At 40.8% G+C, this 21,239-nt stretch overlaps 1 protein-coding gene and 1 pseudogene across 1 annotated transcript in view; both read left to right on the top strand.

Moving 5' to 3' along the window:
* The window catches only part of Veph1 (ventricular zone expressed PH domain containing 1), a 368,903-nt gene that overhangs the window by 197,296 nt on the left and 150,368 nt on the right, over positions 1-21,239 (top strand).
* Positions 455-4,716, top strand: LOC105943629 (annotated as a pseudogene).

Here is a 21,239-nt window from a genome sequence, read left to right as displayed (position 1 = left end):
CCCTCTCATGAGCTCCTTTCTAGTTTTGCATTCACTCCACACATAGATTTTCATATATAAAAAACAGAAACTAACCAGTTGTAGTGACACTGGCCTTTAATCCCAGCACTCAGGGTGCAGAGGTAGGAAGATTGCCAGGAGTTAGAGGCCAATCTGAGATTACATAGTGAGTTCCAGGTCAGTCTGGGCTAGAACCAGACCTTACCTTGAAAAAGCAAAAATAAATAAAGAAATAAACAAACAAACAAACTGAAACTAGTACCCACACATGAGTGAACATTGTGATATCTATCTTCCTGAGCCTCAGTTACTTCACTTAATATAATATTTTCAAGCTCCATCCATTTTTCCTACAAGTCTCATTTTTCTTTACAGTGCTTTGTGTATATGTACACATTTTCACTACCCATTCACCTAGGATGGACACCTAGGCTGATTCTATTTTCTTGATACAATGAACACAGATATGCAAGTATCTGTGGTAGTCCCTGGGTATATGTTCAGAAGTAATGTGCCTGGGCTATATGGTGGATCTTTCTTTGAGTTTCTTGAGAAACCTCCTCACTGACTTCAGTAGCGACTGCGCCAGCAACTTGCCTGACACTTACACCAATAACTAGGGCTTCCCTCTTCCCACAACCTCACATTTGTTTTTTCATGATAGCCATTTTAACTGGGTTCAGATAGAATCTCAAAATAGTTTTGATTTGACTTTTCCTTATGAGTGAGGGTGTTGAATATTTTTAAAAATATTTATTGGCTTTTTGTGTTTCTTTAAAAACTGGCTGTTCTGTTCCTTAGCCCATTTTTGGATTGGGTTCTTTGATTTCTTCTTGTGTAGTTCTTTGTGGGTATTTGTCCTCTTTCAGATATTTAGCCAGCAAAGAGGCTGTCTCATAGCTCAATAAACTGCTACTTTGGTGTACAGAATCGTTTTAATCTCATGAGGTCCCTTTTGTTCATTGCTGTCCTTATTTTCTGAGCAACTGGAGTACTGTTCAGGAAATCCTGTGCTATGCCTATATGTTGAATAGTTTTTCTGACTTTTACCTCCAACATTTCCAGGGGTTTAGGTACTATATTGAAATTTTTGATCCATTTGTAGTTAATTTTTGTGCAGCATAAAAAATAAGGATCTAGTTTTGTTCTTCTACATGTGATATCCATTTTTTCCAGCACCATTTGTTAAAAATATTTTCTTTTCTCCAGTGTGAATTTTCAGTATCTTTGTAAAAAATCAGGTGACTATAGCTATGTGGGCTTACACATGGGTCCCCTGTTCTATTCCATGTATCCTTGTGCTTTTGTGAGCTAGTACCATGCTATTTTTCTTTCTATGGCTCTGCAGTATGACTTGAAATTGGGCATGGTGATATCTCCTTTACATTTTTTCCCACATGATTGTTTTAACTATTCAGGATCTTATGTACTTTTTGATGAATTTTCAAATTTTAAGCATGAATGTTAAGGTTTTTCTTTTTCTAGTTAAATGAAGAATGGCATTGGGATTTTGGTGGGGACTATACTGAATCTGTAAGATGCCTTTGGCAGTATGGTTATTTTCACATTACTAATTCTCCCAATCATAGGAGGTTCTTCCATTTGCTAGTGTCTCCATCAATTTATCTCCTAAGTGTTTTAGCTTTCATTATAGTGGTTCTTCACTTCCTTGGTTAGGTTTATAACAAGATATTTTTTTGTGGCAATCTTAATCGATATTGTTACCCTAGTTTTTAAATAATATTTCAATTTAGCCCGTTAGTCCGAGCTGGGAGAAGTTCACTCCGATCAGCTGATCCCAACTGACAACAAGAGAGGAGGAAGCCCAGGAGACAACGAAGGAGGAGGGGTGTGGAGATGGAGATGAGGATGGATCCACGGGTGTCCTGAGGAGCAGCCCCCGCCCCCGCCAGCGACCCGCGGCCCCCGACACCGCCTCGTTGCGGCCGAGCTGCTCTGTTTCCCTTGAAATAGCGACTTGAGGCTCATGTATATTGAACAGCTCCTGACCACTTTATTACATTACCAAAACTCTGTGGCTGAGGCCTGAAGTATGCGCCCACCTATGTGAACCCACTAGACCTCTCTCAAACATCAAAGATTCAGTCAAGTTCATTTTGGCCGTCTCCTTACTTGCACTTTACGGAGGATGAAACCATCAAAACAGATCAATATTGCCGCTGATACCTCTGTCTTGGAGACAGAAAATCAAAAATTTGACCATTCGCGAGTAGATTTTGACAGGTTTTCTTTTTGAAAGTATTCGGAACTCTGGAAGTTGGCAGCAGTCTTCGGACTCGAAGCCTTTGTCTTCGTTCCTGGGAGAGTGCCGTGACCGTCTTAGGGTGGGTGGTGTTCCTTGCGAGTCTGAGTTGTGAGTGCCCTGACTTCCCCAGCCCAGAGGGCCTGAATCCAGGGCTCACGTGCCAGGAGAGTTACGCCTGCAGCGGCGCCGACGAGGCCGTGTTTGAGTGTGACGAGCGGCAGCCTGCAGTGTCTGCGCTGCGAGGAGGAGCTCCATCGGCAGGAGCGCCTGCGGAACCATGAGCGGATCAGACTCAAAGCCGGCCACGTCCCGTACTGCGACCCCTACAAGGGGCCTAATGGGCATTCTCCAGGTGTTAGGCAGAGGGCAGCTGTGAGGTGCCAGACCTGCAAAATCAACTTGTGCCTGGAGTGCCAGAAGAGGACTCACTCTGGAGGAAACAAGAGGAGCCACCCCGTGACTGTGTACCATGTCGCTAAGGTCCAGGAGTCCCTGGACGAGGAGGATATGGACGAGGAGACCAAGAGGAAGAAGATGACCGAGAAGATTGTGAGTTTCCTCCTAGTAGATGAAAATGAAGAGATTCAGGTAACGAATGAGGAGGACTTTATTAGGAAATTGGACTGCAAACCCGATCAGCATCTGAAGGTGGTTTCCATCTTTGGAAATACTGGTGATGGAAAGTCTCACACCCTCAACCACACTTTCTTTTATGGCCGGGAAGTCTTCAAAACCTCCCCTGCCCGGGAAGTCCTGCACAGTGGGCGTGTGGGCAGCCTACGATCCAGTCCACAAGGTGACAATGATAGACACCGAGGGTCTCTTGGGGGCTACTGTGAATCTAAGCCAGAGAACGCGATTGTTGCTGAAGGTCCTGGCCATCTCAGACCTAGTCATCTATCGAACTCACGCCGACCGGCTGCACAATGACCTCTTCAAATTTCTCGGGGATGCCTCGGAAGCCTACCTGAAGCACTTTACTAAGGAGCTCAAGGCTACCACTGCCCGCTGTGGCCTGGATGTCCCTTTATCCACTCTGGGCCCTGCAGTTATTATTTTCCATGAGACTGTGCACACTCAGCTCCTAGGCTCTGATCACCCCTTTGAGGCGCCGGAGAAGCTCATCCAGGACCGGTTCCGGAAGCTAGGCCGCTTCCCCGAAGCCTTTAGCTCCATCCCCTATAAGGGAACGAGGACTTACAACCCCCCCCACCCCCACACACACACAGACTTCTCTGGGCTTCGGCGTGCTTTGGAGCAGCTGCTGGAGAATAACACCACCAGGTCTCCCCGGCACCCAGGGGTCATCTTCAAAGCCGTGAAGGCATTGAGTGACCGCTTCAGCGGTGAGATCCCTGATGACCAGATGGCACACAGCTCATTTTTTCCAGATGAGTATTTCACCTGCTCCTCCCTGTGCCTCAGCTGTGGGGTTGGCTGTAAGAACAGCATGAATCATGGAAAGGAAGGAGTGCCTCATGAAGCCAAGGGCCGCTGCAGATATTCCCACCAGTATGACAACCGGGTCTACACCTGCAAGGCCTGCTATGAGAGAGGCAAGGAAGTCAGTGTGGTCCCCAAAACATCTGCATCTACAGACTCTCCTGGATGGGTCTCGCGAAGTACGCCTGGTCTGGTTATGTGATCGAATGTCCTAACTGTGGCGTGGTCTATCGGAGCCGGCAGTACTGGTTTGGGAACCAAGATCTTGTGGATATGGTGGTGCGGACAGAGATTGTGCATGTGTGGCCTGGAACAGGCGCATTTCTAAAGGACAACAATGCTGCCCAGAGCCTGCTGGACGGGATGAACTTCATGGCTCAGTCCTTGTCCGAGCTTAGCCTCGGGCCCACCAAGGCTGTGACTTCCTGGCTGACAGACCAGATCGCACCTGCCTATTGGAGGCCCAACTCCCAGATCCTGAGCTGCAACCAGTGCGCGGCGTCCTTCAAAGACAATGACACCAAGCATCACTGCCTGGCCTGAGGCGAGGGCTCCTGTGACGGCTGCTCATCCAAGACCGGCCGGTGCCCGAGCGTGGCTGGGGGACCGCGCCCATGCGGGTGTGTGACAACTGCTATGACGCTAGGAATGTCCAGTTAGATGTTGCTGAGGCACAAGCAGATGATGAAGGTGGGACACTGATTGCCTGGAAGGTGGGCGAGGCTGTGCAGAACACCTTGGGAGCCGTGGTGACAGCCATTGACATACCACTAGGCCTAGTGAAGGACGCGGCCAGGCCGGCCTACTGGGTGCCGGACCACGAGATCCTGAACTGCCACAGCTGCCGCAAGGAGTTCAGCGTGAAGCTCTCCAAGCACCACTGCCGCGCCTGCGGCCAGAGCTTCTGCGACGAGTGCTCCCACGACTGGCGGGCTGTCCCCTCTCGAGGCTGGGACCACCCAGTCCGAGTGTGCTTCAACTGCAATAAAAAGCCCGGTGACCTTTAACCCCCGCTCCCTCCGCAAGTCCTTCACAATTCCTTAGGTTCTCAGGGTTAGAAACAGACGTCTCATTGAGATACACAACCTCTCTATCTATTGGAGGGGTGATCATGAGAAACCTTCAAGGGAAATAGAGCACAGAGTGGACTGTTGTTGTTTTTTAAAAAGTATATATAAATATTTCAAAGATCATAAGAAAAAAAATGTCTTTGGTTCTTGCAAGAGAAATTGAATGAATGTTTCTCATCAAGAGCTTGGACACCGTTTCCATTATGACTGGAAAGACTGTTAATTCTGAAATCCTGTCATCAGGGTGGAATATCTTCAGTGGCCAAAAAAAAAAGAAGAACTAAAGCAACATGCTTCACTGAACTGATGGGTGGATGGAGCCTCAGGGAGGCACCTGGGGTGCATATTCATGTGATGGGAACCTTGGAGTTGATTGGTCCTTCTGACCTGCTCCTCCCTGCCTCCCAGTGACAGAAGCCTATTCTAGAGCTGTGTATTACCCAATTCACCCCATAAAGGAATCTTCCTGCCATAAAAAAAAATTCAATTTATTTGCAAGCAGATAATGAAATATATGAAAGAGATACAGAGAGAGAGAAAGAGAGAGAGAATTAGAATATGAATATGTGTATACCATGGCCTCTTGTCTCTGCAACAAATTCCAGACACATGTACCACTTCGTGCATCTGGCTTTATGTGGATACTGGGGAATTAAATCCAGACCAGCTTTCTTTACAAATAAGTAGTAAGTGCCTTTAACTGCTGAGCCATCTCTCCAGCCCTGTTTCCCTGATGTCTTTCTTACCATGCCTATTGGTATACAAGAAGGCAACTGATTTTTATGTGTTAACTTTGCATCCTGTTACTTTACTGAAAGTGTGATCAGCTCTAACAGTTCCCAGATGGAGTCTTTAAGGTCTCTTATGTATAGAATTATGCCATCTACAAATAAGAACACTTTGACTTCTACCTTTTCTGTATCTCTTTTATTTCCTTCTCTTGTCTTAGTGTCCTGGTTAAGAGCTTAATCACTATAGTGAATAAGAATAGAAAGTAGGGCTGGAAGGATGACTTAGCAGTTAAGGCATTTGCTGGCAAAGCCAAAGGACTCAGGTTCAATTCCCCAGGACCCACATTAGCCAGATGCACAAGGGGGTGCACACATCTGGAGTTTATTTTCAGTGGATGGAGACCCTGGCATGCCCATTGTCTCTCTCTCTCTTTTTCTCTCTCTCTCTCACTTATCTCTCTCCCCCACTCTTTCTCTGTAAGTAAGTAAGTAAGTAAATAAATAAAGGGCTTTTACAAAAGAATAGAAAGTATCGGGATGGAGAAATGGCTTAGTGGTTAAGGCACTTGCCTGCAAAGCCAAAGGACCCAGGTTTGATTCTCCAGGACCTATGTAAGCCAGATGCACAAGGTGGTGCATGTGTCTGGCATTTGTTTGCAGCAGCTGAAGGCCCTGGCATGACCATTCTCTCTCTCTCTCTCTCTCTCTCTCTCTCTCTCTCTCTCTGTCTTTCTCTCTCTCTCTTTCTCTCACTCTCTGCCTTTCTCTCTCTAATAAATAAAATAAATCAATAAAAGTTTACAAAACGAATAGAAAGTATCTTATCTTATTCATATTTGAGTTTTTTTCCATTTTGCATAATGTTGGCTATAAGTGTGTTATATATAGCCTTATTATGTTGAGATATGATCCTGTTATTTCTTGTTTCTTTGGTGCTTTGTTACAAAGAGATATGAGATTTTGTCAAATATTTTTTTCTTCATCTATTCAGATGATCATGCTTCCATAAAGTACTGGTAGAATTCTGGAGTAAATCTGTCTGGGCTTGGACTTTTTTAGGCAGGGAGATTTTTGGTTACAGCATCAATATTTTTCCTTATTGTAAATCTGTTTAAATTGTTTATCTTTTTTTTTTTTTTTTTTTTTTTTTGAGGTAGGGTTTCACTCTAGCTCAGGCTGACCTGGAATTCACTATGTAGTCTCAGGGTGGCCTCGAACTCATGGTGATCCTCCTATCTCTGTCTCCTGAGTGCTGGGATTAAAGGTGTGCGCCACCATGCCCAGTTTAAATTGCTTATCTTATCTTGGTTTAACATTGGTAAATTATATGTATCTAGATATTATCCCATTTCTGTTACATTAACCGTTTCAGCGAAATACTAGTTTTTAAGGTATATCCTCATGGCTTTCTTTATTTCACTGTTATCTGATGTAATGTCTCCTTTTTATCGCTAATTTTATTAATTTGGGTCATTGTTCTCTCTTTGGATTACTTTGCCTAAGGGCTTGTTGAGTTGGCTTATCTTTTCAAAGAACAAACTCTCTACTGTTTCTTTTTGTTTCATTTCTATTAATTTCTGCCCTGATTTTAATAATTTATTTGGTTCTACTGCTTTTGGGCTTGGCTTATTTTTGTTTTTCCTTGGCCCTAAGGTTATTTATTTGATATCTCTCTAATTGTTTAATGTAGGAACTTAGAACTATGAACTTTCTACATATAACTGCTTTTATAGTGTTCTATACATTTTGTTCCTGAACTTCATTTTCACTCAGTGCTAGAATGTTTCTTGATTTCTTCAATGACCTAGTAGTAATCATTCAAGAGTGTGTTGTTTAATATTTTGTGTATTCTCTATACTTCTTTGCACTTTCTATTGCTGTTGATTTCTATCTTTACTCCATTGTGGTCACATAGAATATAAGAAGTTACTTTAATTTTTCTGTATTTTTGAAACTTGATTTGTGGTCTAGTATATGATCTACTTTTAGAGAAAATTCTATAAGCAGTTTTGAAGAATGTATTGTTAGGTCAGGACAGGCTCCTGGATGGAGTCCCCAAGAAGCAGTAGGGTCATAAGGAAGTAGGTTATCCATATTCCTCAAGAAACCACCCAGCCTTCCTTGCCTAAAAATGCCCCAGGTCATGGTTTTCTGTCCCCCTTATATGGTAAGTCACTTTCTCACCGTTCTGGTCTCACACCCTAGCTATTTGAAATGGCTAATGTAAAGAACAAAGGAGTTCTTTTCCCTTCCTCACTTTCCCCCAACTGAAGAAGCCCTATAAAGCACACTATCTGGAATCATAGGTTGGCTATGCTCTGCTTTTGAGAGTCAGTCCTGGCAGCTCATGTTTTTCCTAATAAAAGCTTTCATCTTTGCCTCAGAGTGGTTTGAGTGGTCTTGGTCATTCCCGAACCTTACATGTATATTCTGAAGTATTTAAATAGAATGCTCTATATATGTCTTTTAGGTCCATTTGATTTATGATGTCATTTAACTCCAGTTTTTCTCTGTTTATTTTTTGTAAATTGACCTGTTTATTGATAAGTGGGATTTTGAAGTCACCCACTATTATTGTTTTGAGATTAATCTGTGACTTTATATCTAGTAGTACTTGTTTTATGAAACAGGTAGTCTCTTGGCTGATTTTATCATTATCTTCAGTCTAAATAATTTTTTATTCATTATCATTTGTATATATGGCTTATTGGTCTTAAATTTCTTTAGCCTATTTTGATCATGGAGTATATTTCTTTCTCTATTCATTATAATAGTTTTGCTGGGTATACGTCTAGAAATACATAGGCCCAAGGCCTTCTGGCTTTTAAATATTCTGTTAGGGGCTAGAGAGATTGCTTAGTGATTAATGAACTTGCCTGTGAAACCAAAGGACCTTGGTTTGATTCCTCAGGATACACATAAGCCAGATGCACAAGGTGGCACATGCATCTGGAGTTTGTTTGCAGTGGCTGGAAGCCCTGGCATGCCTGTTCCCTCTCTCTTTCTCTCTCTCTCTCTCCCTCTCTCAAATAAACAAAAATAAAATATTAAAAAGCATTCTGGGGACTTCCTGTTAAGATGGTGGCGTAGGTACCACGCCAAAGCAGCCTAGGGGGAAAAAGACCAAAAAACCTCAGCAAAATACACACTTTTACTAAAAAGTGAGGTGTATAGGAAACTGAAGCAGCAGCAGAGAAGTAGGAGAGATCCAGAGCATCCAGAGCCCGCACAGGCCGGCAAAAGTGGCTCCGGCAGCTCCACCAACCACAGCGGGGCGCACCAAAAAGCCACCAGGCTCGGCTCCAGCCACAGGAAAAGCCAGGTGCGGGGATTTTCCACTCACACCGCATTCTCCGCAACTCAGGAAACGTGAAGGGAGAGCGGCAGTGAGCAAGGGAGGAGCAGACCGCGAGGTAGAAGAACACGTGGAGCAGCGAGAGAACCAGAGCAGCTGTGGCTCCCTCCCCACCCCCACCACCTGAGCCCAGCTCCAGTGAACAGAGCAGCGTCCCAGGACCCAGCCACACCAACTTGAGCTGACAGCGGGACCCAAGCAGGAGCAGAGTTCGGCAGCAACATCAGCATGTCCGGAACTGGTACCAGCGGCCCCAGCAGCAGCAGACCCAGGAGCAGCAACAACAGCCGACCCAGAAGCAACAGCAGTTCCAGCAGCGGGGGTGCTGATCTGCAGGGCCACAGTTGCCAAGCTTGGTTTGCCCCATAGGAAAAGCCAGTGCCCAGCTCCAGGAATCAGAACAGCAGCCCGACGACCCAGGCAGCAACTTGACTGAGACCAAACTCATCCAAGGTAAATGGGTTTGCACCAGGGAAGGGTCTTACTTGGTCACAAGCTGACTGGGATCCCTCAACAGACCAGAAATCTTAACCCCTATGTTGATAGAGGATCTGGTTGTTATAATAACTACTCTGGCATACATACTTGGGGCTGTTTTTGACTGAATGGGTACAGTGTTTAGTTAACTTTTAAACTCTACCTGTGTTTTATTCCACTCAGCCTACTTGAATATTCCCATAGCAGGGAAACTCAACCCCTAGGAGCACATTTGTAGATAGTCTCAGAGTCTTAAAAGCCACATCTAACACCTTAAGCTCCTACCCTGAAAATATATAACATCAAATCAATTGATGCAGCTAAGAATACCCAGCTAGCTAGAAAATCCAACCATTAACTTAATCCAAGATGCAAAAATATATACATTATAACACTAGAAACACTAGAAAGCAAGACTATATAAATCCACCTAAAAGTATTAATGCATCAGAAATGACCTCCAGTGAGAACGAGTTAGAGGAAATGCCTGAAAAAGATTTCAAAAGATGATTGTAAATATGTTCAAAGAAGTCAGAGAACAAATCAAAGGAGTCAAAGAAGAAGTTAAAGAGGAAATCAAAGGAATCAAAGAAGATGCAGGACACCAATTTAATGAAATAAAGAAGGCAATATAAGACATAAATAAGGAAATAGAAATAATAAAGAAAAACCAGTCAGAATTACTAGCAATGAAGAACACAGTTAATGCAATAAAAAACTCTGTAGAAAATATCACCAGTAGAATGGATGAAGGAGAGGACAGAATATCTAAGCTAGAAGACCAGGTAGCAGATCTAATACAGTCCAACAATGAGAAAGACAAACTTATAGAAAAGTATGAGTGGGAATTTCAAGATATTCGGGACAAAATGAAAAGATCAAATATTAGAATTCAGGGCATAGTAGAAGGAGAAGAATTCCACTCAAAAGGCATAGTAGGTGTCTTCAACAAAATCATAGAAGAAAATTTCCCCCAAATTGGGAAAGAGGTGCCAATACAGATACAGGAAGCCTGTAGAACCCCAGCCAGACAAAATCTGAAAAGAACCTCTCCTCACCATATTATAATAAAACTTCCAAACACACACACCAAAGAAAAAATATTGAAAGCAGTTAGAGGGAAAAATCAAGTTACCTACAAAAGCAAGCCCATCAGGATTACAGCAGATTATTCAACACAAACTTTTAAAGCCAGAAGGGCTTGGGGTGATATATTCCAAGTTCTGAAAGATAACAACTGTCAACCAAGGTTACTTTATCCTGCAAAGTTATCCACTCAAATAGATGAAGAAATAAGGACATTCCATGACAAAAGCAGGTTAAAGGAGTATATGAAGACAAAACCAGCTCTACAGAAAATACTTGATAGAATCCTCCATGCTGAAGAAAAGGATAAGGAACCTAGAAAAAACAACCAATACTCAAATTCTAGTTAACAGAAGAGAGCACAGGTAGAACCAGAAGCACAAAAAAGAGAAAAAAAATGGCAAACATAAATACACACCTTTCAATAATATCTCTTAATATCAATGGCCTCAATGCCCCAACGAAAAGACATAGATTCGCAGACTGGGTTAAAAAGCAGGATCCTACAATTTGTTGTCTCCAAGAAACTCACCTTTCTACAAAGGATAGACATTATCTTAGAGTGAAAGGTTGGAAGACAGTGTTTCAAGCAAATGGGCCTAGAAAACAAGCAGGGGTTACTATCCTAATATTGCACAAGGTAGATTTAAGTCCAACATTAGTCAAGAAAGATAAGGAAGGTCACTTTATATTGATTAACGGCACACTCCAACAGGAGGACATTACAATCCTAAACATATATGCATCTAACATGGGGGCTCCCAAATTCGTCAAGCAACACTATTAGAACGAAGGTCACAGATAACACCAAACACAGTGGTGGTGGGTGACTTTAACAGCCCACTCTCATCACTTGACAGGTCATCCCGGGAAAAAATAAACAGATTGGCATCTGGACTAAATGAGGTCATAGAAGGAATGGACTTAACAGATATATACAGGACATTTCATCCAAAGGCTGCAGAATATACATTCTTTTCAGCAGCACATGGAACATTCTCTAAAATAGACCATATATTAGGACACAAAGCAAATATTAACAAATTCAGGAAAATTTAAATAATTCCTTGCATTCTATCTGACCACAATGGAATTAAACTACAAATCAGTAGCAAGAAAGGCTATAGAGCATACACAAAATCATGGAAACTAAACAATACACAACTAAATGATGAATGGGTCAATGAATAAATCAAAAAGGAAATGAAAAATTTATAGAGTCAAATGATAATGAGAACACAACATACCAAAATCTCTGGGACACAATGAAGGCAGTTCTAAGAGGTAAATTTATAGCCTTAAGTGCCTATATTAAGAAATTAGAAAGGTCGCAAGTAAACGACCTAATGCTTCACCTTAAAGCCCTGGAAAAAGAAGAACAAGGCAAACCAAAACTCAGTAGACGGGAAGAAATAATAAAGATTAGGGCAGAAGTTAATGACATAGAAACTAAAAGAACAATCCAAAGAATTAATGAAACAAAGAGTTGGTTCTTTGAAAGGATAAACAAGATTGATAAACCCTTAGGAAATCTGACCAAAAGAAAGAGAGAAGAGACACAAATTAATAAAATCAGAGATGAACAAGGTAACATCACAACAGATTCCAGAGAAATTCAAAAAATCATAGGGACATACTATAAAAGCATACACTCCACAATGTATGAAAATCTGAAAGAAATGGATGATTTCCTTGATCTATATGACCTACCTAAATTAAATCAAAATGAGATCAATCACTTAAATAGACCAAAAACAAACATGGAGATCCGAACAGTTATCAATAATCTCCCAACTAAAAAAAGCCCAGGCCCAGCTGGATTCACTGCTGAATTTTACCAGACTTTTAAGGAAGAGCTAACACCTTTGTTTCTTAAGCTTTTCCAGGAAATAGCAAAAGAAAGAATTCTACCAAACTCCTTCTATGAGGCCAGCATCACCCTGATACCAAGACCAGGCAAAGATAGAAAAAAAAAGAAAATTACAGACCAATCTCCCTCATGCAAAAATTCTCAACAAAATATTGGCAAACAGAATACAAGAATATATCAAAAAGATCATTCACCCTGACCAAGTAGGCTTTATCCCAGAGATGTAGGGATGGTTCAACATATGCAAATCTATATATGTGATACATTACATAAATGGGTTGAAGGACAAAAGTCACATGATCATCTCATTAGATGCAGAGAAAGCATTTGAAAAAAATCCAACATCCCTTCATGTTAAAAGTCCTACAGAGACTGGGAATAGAAGGAACATATCTCAATATAATAAAGGCTATTTATGACAAGCCTACGGACAACATATTACTAAATGGGGAAAAACTGGAAGCTTTTCCACTAAAATCAGGAACAAGACAAGGGTGTCCACTGTCCCCACTTTTATTTAATATAGTTTTGGAAGTCTTAACCATAGCAATAAGGCAAGAGACACACATAAAAGGGATACAAATTGGAAAGGAAGAGATCAATTTATCATTATTTGCAGATGACATGATTCTATACATAAAGGACCCTAAAGACTCTACTAGCAAACTGTTAGAGCTAATCAAAACCTACAGCCATGTAGCAGGATACAAAATAAATACACAGAAATCAGTAGCCTTCATATATGCTAACAACAAACACACAGAGGATGAAATCAGAGAATCACTCCCATTCACAATTGCATCAAAAAAAAAAAAAATAAAGTACCTTGGAATAAACCTAACCAAGGAAGTAAAGAATCTCTACAATGAGAAGTTTAAAACACTCAAGCGAGAAATTGCAGAAGACACTAGAAAGTGGAGAAACATCCCTTGTTCCTGGATTGGAAGAATCAATATTGTGAAAATGGAAATCTTACCGAAAGCAATCTACACATTTGATGCAATCCCTATCAAAATCCCAAAGGCTTTCTTCATGGAAATAGAAAAAACAATCCAAAAATTCATTTGGAATCACAAAATACCTCGAATTTCTAAAATAATACTGAGCAACAAAAATGAGACTGGTGGTATCACCATACCTGATTTTAACCTGTACTACAGAGCCATAGTAACAAAAACAGCATGGTACTGGCACAAAAACAGACATGTAGATCAGTGGAACAGAATAGAGGACCCAGATTTAAGCCCAAGTAGCTATAGCCACCTGATATTCTATAAAAATGCCAAAAAATACTCATTGGATAAGAGACAGCCTCTTCAGCCAATGGTGTTTTGAAAACTGGATATATATCTGCAAAAGGATGAAAATAGATTCTTCTCTCTCGCCATGCACAAGAATTAAGTCCAAATGGATTAAAGACCTTAACATCAGACTTGAAACTGCTAGAGGAAAAAGTAAGGGAAACCCTTCAACATATTGGTCTTGGCAAAGACTTTCTGAATACAACCCCAATTGCTCAGGCAATAAAACCACAGATTAATCACTGGGACCTCATGAAATTACAAAGATTTTGCACTGCAAAGGACACAGTGAAGAAAGCAAAGAGGCAACCTACAAAATAGAGGATTAATATCTAGGATATACAAAGAACTCAAAAAGTTAAATAATAAGGAATCAAACAAGCCAATCAAAAAATGGGCTATGGAGCTAAATAGAGAGTACTCAAAGGAAGAAATATGAATGGCATATAAGCATCTAAAAAAATGTTCTACGTCACTAGTCATCAGGGAAATGCAGATTAAAACTACATTGAGATTCCATCTCACTCCTGTCAGATTGGCCACCATCATGAAAACAAATGATTATAAATGTTGGCGGGGATGTGGAAAAAGAGGAACCCTTCTACACTGCTGGTGGGAATGCAATCTGGTTCAGCCATTGTGGAAGACAGTGTGGAGGTTCCTAAAACAGCTAAAGATTGATCTACCATATGACCCAGCTATAGCACTCCTAGGCACATATCCAAAGGAATCATCTCATTTCCTTAGAAGAACGTGCTCAACCATGTTTATTGCTGCTCAATTCATAATAGCTGGGAAATGGAACCAGCCTAGATGTCCCTCAACAGATGAGTGGATAATGAAGATGTGGCACATTTATACAATGGAGTTCTACTCAGCGGTAAAGAAAAATGAAGTTATGAAATTTTCAGAAAAATGGATGGACCTGGAAAGTATTATACTAAGTGAGGTAACCCAGGCCCAGAAAGCCAAGTGCCACATGTTCTCTCTCATATGTGGATCCTAGCTACAGATGATTGGGCTTCTGCGTGAGAATGAAAATACTTAGTAGCAGAGGCCAGTAAGGTAAAAAGGAGACATAAAGGGTAGAGAAAGGAAGGGAGGAGGATACTTAATAGGTTGATATTGTGTATATGTAATTACAATGATTGTGATGGGGAGGTAATATGATGGAGAATGGAATTTCAAATGGGAAAGTGTGGGGGTGGGGAGGGAGGGAATTACCATGGGATATATTTTATAATCATGGAAAATGTTAATAAAATTTTTTTTTATAAAAGTATTCTGTTAAGAAATCAGCTTTTATTCTCATGAGTATCCCTTTATATGTGATTTGATTTTTCTCTCACATCTTTCAATATATTTTATTTGTTTTGTATCTACCAGTGGTTTCACTATAATATAGGAAGTTTCTTTTCTGGGTATATTTAGCATTATATATGTTTGTGGTATGTGGATTGGCCTGCCAATGGATCTGAGAAATTTATGCTATTATTATATTAAAATTATTTTCTGTGCCTCTTTGTATGGAATTCTTCTCCTTCTTCTGTACCTATAGTTCAGGTCTTTTTATGGTACCCAAAATCATATATGTTCCATTTATATGTTTTTTTTTATTCATCATTGCCCTTCAGTGAATGTTCCAATTTTTCAGTCTTTAAGACTTCTATGACTTCTATGACTCATTCTATTTCATTTTCTTTCTTGTATTGACTGTCATTTCATTCAGCTGTCTGTGTTATTTTAGATTTCATTTAGGACTTTTTTTAATGTCCTCCCTTATTTCTTTGAACATAATTGTAATCATTCTTTTGATTTCTTTGTTTAGAATTTTATTTAAGTCACTCTCATTGAAAGCTACTACTCTGGAATTGATAATTTCTAGAGAAGTCATGTCTTAATTTTTCATTTTACATGTATTCTTGCATTGCACATTGGGAGTTAGGTCTCTGGTTTTAAAATATTTTAGGTCATCTTTCAGTGGAAGTGTTTGCAATGTTCAGGAGAGCCTAGGTTGAAGTAGGGTTGAGTTGTTTTTACCTGTCAGACTTGGGTGTGGGACTCTAGGCTCTATCTCAAGTCCTCTCCTGACAGTAGAATGCTGTTTGAACAACAGTCACTACCCAGGGATAGACACACTGTAAAAATAGAGGAAAAGTCAACCCCAAATCTTAAGCACCCATCATTTCAGAGAGTAAGGGGACACTGATAGTGCTGTATCCTAACATATTGGTTATTGTGGGTATGCGTGGAAACAAAAAGAAAAGAAGAAAAATAAGCAGTAGGACTAGTGATTAGTGTTGTAATGATATAGAAAAAGTGGGGAAGGATATCATAAATAGAAGGGGAAACTGTAAAAGCAAAAAAATAAATAAATAAATAAGGGAAGTGTGGAAGTTTGGGCAAAACTCAGATTGAAGAAAGGATGGTAAAGATATGCTATCAGATTACTTAGAACAATTTAATCTCTCAGGAGACTGAGGCACAGAGACCCTACAAGCAAAACCAGATTTCTTGGAGAAAAGAAAAAGGAAAGAATAAGTGGAAACAAAAGGAAAGGAGGCCAATATAAGGCAAAAGCCTAGCAGGGCTGAGCTGGCTTGTTAAATTGACAATGGACATTAAATAAGGAAGGAAAGATAGGCGTGGTGGTGCACACCTTTAATGCCAGAACTCACGAGGCAAAAGTAGGAGGATCTTCATGAGTATGAGGTCACCCTGAGACTACATAATGAATTCGAAGTCAGCCTGAGCTGGAGTGAAACCCTACCTTGAAAAACCAAATACATAAATAAATAAATAAATAAATAAATAAATAAATAAATAAATAAGGAATAGGGAAGAGGGAGCTGAATGAAGGTATAGTATGTAAAAAATGACTGGCTTAATGGCTGGATTCCATCAGGAGTCTCTTCTGTATCAGTTACTTTCTTATTACCATGAACAAGTACCTGACCAGAACAACTAAAAGATGAGTTTATTTTAGTTTACAGTTCCAGATTATAGCTTCCATCTTGGTGGGCATGGTGGCATTGCTGGACCAGAAAGCCAGTCATCACATTGAAAGGCAGAAAGCAGAGGAAGAACAGCAAGTACAATTGGGCCACAAAATCTCAAAGCCTGCCCCCAATGATCCACTTCTGCCCACGAGGCTCCACCTTCCCAAACAGCAGCACCAGCACAAGTACATGAGCATATGGGGCATGGGCTGGCATTTGACTTCAAACCACACTCTCCCATTTCTTCCGTGGCTCCTGGAATCCTGTCTTGCGGCTGTGGGCAGTCCAGTTCTCCCTTCTGAGGACCGATGGATACTGTCCAGGTCTATGGGCAGGTTGCGCGAGGGAGGGATTCTTTGTCTTTAGAGGCTGTCTGGGTGTTCCCTGTGCTTACTTATGGGGGATGGGAAGTTGTAAGCCCTTTTGTTTTTTAAAGACTAGTTTACATTATTAAAATAGCTTCCCCATCAAGGAAGTTGTAAAATTTGGAGTCAGAGAAGAATGTGAAAATATTATGAAAGAAAAACAGCAGCTAGGAAGATGTTGACATTTCCCCTGAGTTTCATTCTACTGAGGTGATTCCTTGGACCCTTTTTGAAAGACATTTATTAGGAAATATTAACTGTGATTTCTAGAATATTTTTGGTAGTGTTCTGGAAGTTATATCAAATAGTGTTTCTCCCAAGTGATTTCAATTAAAGGCGGCAGATGTCATGTCTTTCTAATCCACAAGACCTGATTCTAGGTATCTGTGAAATAATTTGCTGTGCACATTTCAGATCCACAATACATACTAAATGTGTAGCATCATTGAAACAAAATGTTATATGGTGACATGCTCGTATCTGTAGTCTTTGTACCCTGTGTTTAGGGAAGCTCACACTCAGATTATAATTAATTATCCATTATTATTGTCTGGGAGCTGCCTGCTCAAAAGGAAACAATGTTCCCAAACTGCTTAACAACCCCTGCAGGAAAGAGCATTCCAGTCCAATTTACCACAAGCCAAATTTAAGTAAAGTGTATGTTATTTTTTCCACTTATTTCCATTATAAACTGGCAGTGTATGCCTTGTTAGAGAAACAGAATGGTCTCTAGATACTATTAAATCTCATTTCAAAACAGAGTAAATGGAGAAACTCAATATTTTGAGCTCTATTGGTGCTAGAAAACTATCCTTCTAAGGCAAAAGATTTATTCATTCATTCAACAAAAAAAATATTGACTGGGGAAATAGCAGCAAAGAAAATCAAGTCCCCACTTTCTTGAGAGAAAGAGAAAGGAAAAGAGAAGAAGAGGAGAGGAAAGAAAAGGAAGGAGCACAGAAAAGAGAAAAGGGGAGAGAAATGGAGAGGAGGGAAGAGAAAAAGGAAGGGAAGGGAATGGGAGAGGAGGGGAAAGGGAGATACAGTGTAATGTCAAGTTGTGGTAACTGTTATGAAACAGAACACAGCTGGGGGATGGGCTGCTGTTTAGGCAGAGTGGTTGAGGGTCTATTCAGGAGATTTACAGAGGAGGCATGAGGAGAAAAACAAAAATGGAACAGCAAAACCCTGAGGCAAAAGAACACTTTCTGTAGGGAAGGTGGGTCAGGGTGGTTGGGGAACAGATAGCAAGAAGTGCCTTTTACTGAAACAGCTCAGACTAGGGAAAGAAAGCACATGTCAAGATAAAGACCAATCTACTTTTAAGACAAATTAATTATGAGATAGTCTCTTTTTAAAAGAATAAAGCTGGGCTAGAGAGACGACATCACCCTTAAGGTGCTTGCCTGCAAAGCCTAAGGATCCAGGTTCCCACAGTACCCCACATAAGCCAGATGCACAAGGTGGAACATGTGTCTGGCATTCACTTGCAATGGCTACAAGCTCTGTCATGCACATTCTCTCTCTTTCTCTCCATATATATATATATATATATATATATATATATATATATATATATTTATGCTAGTTCCATGTTGTTATTATTACTATGGCTCTTTATTTTAACTTGGATACCAGAGGTATGGTGATACTTCAAACAGTATTCTTTATATATATACTGACTAACTAAAAATAAATAAAATGGCAGTATTGGGCATTGAAACCAGGTCCTCAAACATTCCAGACAAGTGCTGTACCACTACACTAAAGCTCCAGCCCAAACCTTTTGTTGATATCTTTTTTGAAATATTTTATTAATATTTATTTACTTATTTGACAGAAAAAGAGGCAGAGAGAGAGAGAGAGAGAGAGAGAGGGAGAGAATGGGTGTGCCAGGGCCTCCAGCCACTGCAAATGAACTCCAGACACATGTGCCCCCTTGTGCATCTGGCTTACGTAGGTCTTGGGGAATCGAACCTGGGTCCTTTGGCTTTGCAGAAAAACACCTTAACGCTAAGCCATCCCTCTAGCCCATTGTTTTCTTTTTCAAGTATCATTGCTTACAGCAAAATTAAGTGGGGACTGACAAGAGTTCCATAATATCCCTGATCCGCACATACAGACAAACTTACTCACGTAACATCCTGAGCACAATGAGACATTTGTTTGACTGGTGAAACTGCATTCATATGATCACTCAGATCAAATTTACACTCACACCTACAGTGAATACGAGTTCTTCTTTACCCACACCCTCTCCAGCAGTTGATTTTTTTTTTTTTAATAAATTCCTTTTTTAAATTTTTTTTGTTCATTTTTTATTTATTTGAGAGCGACAGACATAGAGAGAAAGACAGATAGAGGGAGAGAGAGAGAATGGGTGCGCCAGGGCTTCCAGCCTCTGCAAACGAACTCCAGACGCGTGCGCCCCCTTGTGCATCTGGCTAACGTGGGACCTGGGGAACTGAGCCTCGAACCGGGGTCCTTAGGCTTCACAGGCAAGCGCTTAACCGCTAAGCCATCTCTCCAGCCCATTGATTTTTTTTTATACTGAGCTTTAAAAATTATGTTTTTTAATATTTATTTTTCATATAAAGATCTTTTGCTATATAATGCAATATTTTCTTGAACTTTTTCTCTTTTTATTTTTATTTTTTTATTAGTTTTGTATTCAGCAAATACAGTCAGTTTGGTACCATTATTAGCTTCATTCATGACCTACCCCCTCCACATTGGCCCCTCCTTGTTGAGGTATATGGGGCGTGCATTGTGGAGTTAGCCCACAGTTATTGGTACGATAAATGTCTCTGCATGTCATGACCCAACCTGTGGCTCTGACATTCTTTCCACCCCCTCTTCTGCAAAATTTCCCTGAGCCATGTTGGGTTCATTTTTGGTCTGCTTCAGTGATGAGGTGTTGGGAGCCTATGATTTGGTGGAGTTTATTTTTCTCTGTGTTGGTCTCCTTCCCCCTTGTGCTAGTATCCGATTCATCAGGAAAACAGCACCCTTGCTTGTTTCACCAATTTTCCTTAGTTTCAGCTGGGGCCCTTTTGAGGTATGATGGGGTGGCTCTCTCCTTAGGATCTGAATCTATCTGAAAAAGAGAAGCAGATTCTCCAACGGAGAGTAAGTTAGCACCAGGACAAATGAGATAACCCTTATTTTTTTTTATAGAGAATTTAATAGGTATAGGCTTTCTTGTAAGCCATGATTGATGGTAGCTTGATATTGGAGAGTGGGCTGATGTTTGGATATGGTTCTGACTTGTTTCCCAGCTCCAGCTATGGGTCCCATACCACTGAGGGGATCAGTTAGTCAAATCAAGAGCAGTTGGTTCCTCACCATGGCTGTGTGCCACTATTGCACTTGTGTGGGTATCACAACAGGTTATTTGCTGCTAAGTAGGTTAGACCATGAGTTGCTTGGACAGATATTGGTCGTTTTCCCCCAGTCACCCATGTAGCACCTTCTGGCACTAGACATACTGACTGTCTGGGGACTTACTCTCTTATAGCTTCCAGCCATGCCATTCCATTTTACATGTCAACTGCATATGGTGTCTTCAGCAGTAGGGTCTTACCACTAACCTTTGGTGGGTCGTCAAGTACTCTGACAGAAATCCATCTTTCTTTTAGGAAACCTTGTAGGTTTCTCATATAAAAAGTTCATTGTGGAACTGGGAGTTACAGGTCAGTGCCCAATAAGAAAATGAGAAAAAAGATAACTAATATACAAGACGTACAGAGATGACAGAGAGGGAGAGGGAGAGGCAAAGTGAGGGAGGGAAGATGTTGAAGATTAAGGTTAGCCTTGTCCTACCCTCTCCAGTGTCTTGTGGTTCTGGTGTTTCCTGAAAGGGCCTGGTGAAGGTTCAGGCATTTGGCCTGCCTTTTAGGAAGTAGAATTTTATGGGACCATTGCCATTTGGGTATAGATTAGTGTTTCCCAACCCTTCAATGCCCTCCCCTCCCTCCCCAACCATCCTAGTGCCTAATCCATGACATGCTTGCTGGGTATGTAAGGTAATTTGGGTAGATTCAGATTAGGTACTGTAGATGAATGAGACTATGTGGGGATTTGTTTTCTGTGATTGGGTACGTTCACTGAGAATGATCTGTTCCAGGTTCAACCATTTTTCCTCAAATTTCTTTGTGTCATTTTTTTCTTACTGCTGTATAGAATTCCATTGTGTGCATATACCACATCTTAGTTATCCATTCTTCTAGTGATGGACATCTGGATTGATTCCAGCTTTTAGCTATTACAAACTGAG

Source organism: Jaculus jaculus, chromosome 11, assembly GCF_020740685.1.
Source record: "Jaculus jaculus isolate mJacJac1 chromosome 11, mJacJac1.mat.Y.cur, whole genome shotgun sequence".
NCBI classification, from domain to species: Eukaryota; Metazoa; Chordata; class Mammalia; order Rodentia; family Dipodidae; genus Jaculus; species Jaculus jaculus.
This window is presented reverse-complemented; position numbering and strand designations above follow the sequence as displayed.